The sequence below is a fragment of the Rana temporaria genome, chromosome 5 (assembly GCF_905171775.1).
Source record: "Rana temporaria chromosome 5, aRanTem1.1, whole genome shotgun sequence".
Lineage (NCBI taxonomy): Eukaryota > Metazoa > Chordata > Amphibia > Anura > Ranidae > Rana > Rana temporaria.
This window is the reverse complement of record NC_053493.1, coordinates 19,558,913-19,560,348: the sequence shown is the minus strand read 5'-3', so window position 1 is coordinate 19,560,348 and position 1,436 is coordinate 19,558,913. Positions and strand designations below refer to the sequence as shown.

General features: G+C 42.1%; 1 protein-coding gene across 2 annotated transcripts in view; it reads left to right on the top strand.

Moving 5' to 3' along the window:
- BZW2 (basic leucine zipper and W2 domains 2) overlaps positions 1-1,436 on the top strand; it is a 110,622-nt gene that overhangs the window by 46,874 nt on the left and 62,312 nt on the right. The gene's annotated exons all lie outside the window — the stretch shown is intronic.

Here is a 1,436-nt window from a genome sequence, read left to right as displayed (position 1 = left end):
CCTGAACATCGGCCCTGTTTGATGTTTTTATCTTTCTGTGCGGGGACAGAGAATTCCCTATAGCCAGTAGGTACTGATGGTTCATCCTGTGCCCTGCTCCATGTTTCCAGGAGGATTTGTATGTCCGTCTCATATAGTCTTTGCTTGAAATCTGGATCATTTACTTTGGATCCGAAGGCTGAAGCGTTCAGACCCTGAATGTTCCAGCTACTGATTACTAATGATGTCATTTTTTGATTATATATTTATATACCTTGTAATGGGTGAATTTCTTGGGACCAACCGGTTTATAGGTGGTTGTCATTGTCTTGTCTTTTTTGCTTTTTTAGCTCAGTCACATCATTGCATAATGTGCTGAGGAGGGTTAGTATCTCCTCCTCCTTTTCTCTGCTCTGTTGTGGTCTTGATATCCATCTTGAGGTGGGTGGTTTCCATTCTTGCCATCTTCGTGGTCCAGTTCTTTGGCTGGGTGTATTGTTGTTGTATTGTATTAGTGGTGAGGTTTGGGGTCTTGCAGTTGTAATTCTGTCTGTCTGAGAATGGTTTGTGCCATGTTCAGGGTTGTGAGTTCTCTCAAGAACAATGTCTTTGAATTCTCTTGCCAGGTGACTGACCCCTTGTTTGTTCAGATGTTTGTTGTCATAGAGGTGTTGGGGCGTTATAGAATGGTGTTCTGCCAGGTGAATGGAAGGCTTTGACCTGGTTTTGTCTGCCAGCTCTGCATTGATTTGTTCGATTATGTTGTTTGGCATGTCCCTCCTTGGAAGAAGGGAGGACAGAATTACTTTGGACTGTGGAAATTTTTGTTGGGCAGTCTCTGTTAGTTGCAATAATTTGTCCACAATGACTTGCGGTTGTTCCTGGATGTTGTTTGTGCCCGTGTGTATGATGATATGTTTGGGGTTAGTGAAATATGGATTGTTGATGACTCCTGTTGCCTGTTCAATTGTGAAACAGTGAATTTTGGAGACTCTTGTTCCTGGAAAGAGCCGTTTAGTGTTGAGGTATTTCCCGTTTGAGTCTATTATTAAGACAATTTCAGGATTTTGTTGCCTGTTCTTGTGCTTTGATGGTTTGTTTGGGGTTTCTGGATTTTTGCAGTTGTCTTGGCTGTTGCTGGGCTTTGTAATATTAATTTTAGGAGGTTGATGGGTCTCACCCGTCTGTTGTTTGTTGATGGGCACTTTGTCTGGACAGACCATCCTTTTTAGTTCTGTTTCCTGATTGTTGGGTATCATCTGTGATTTTAGTATATTTATCTCTTCTCTCAACTGGGTGTTATCTTGCTGTAGTTGTTGTATTGTAGATCGTATTTCTAGTAGGGCAGACTTGTGTTCAGATTTGAGTGTATTCAGCTCTTCCCTCAGACGGTCATTTGCATTTCCATTGTCACCCAACTGTCTTTGGAGCTGCTCCTTGGACTGTACAAAATCTCT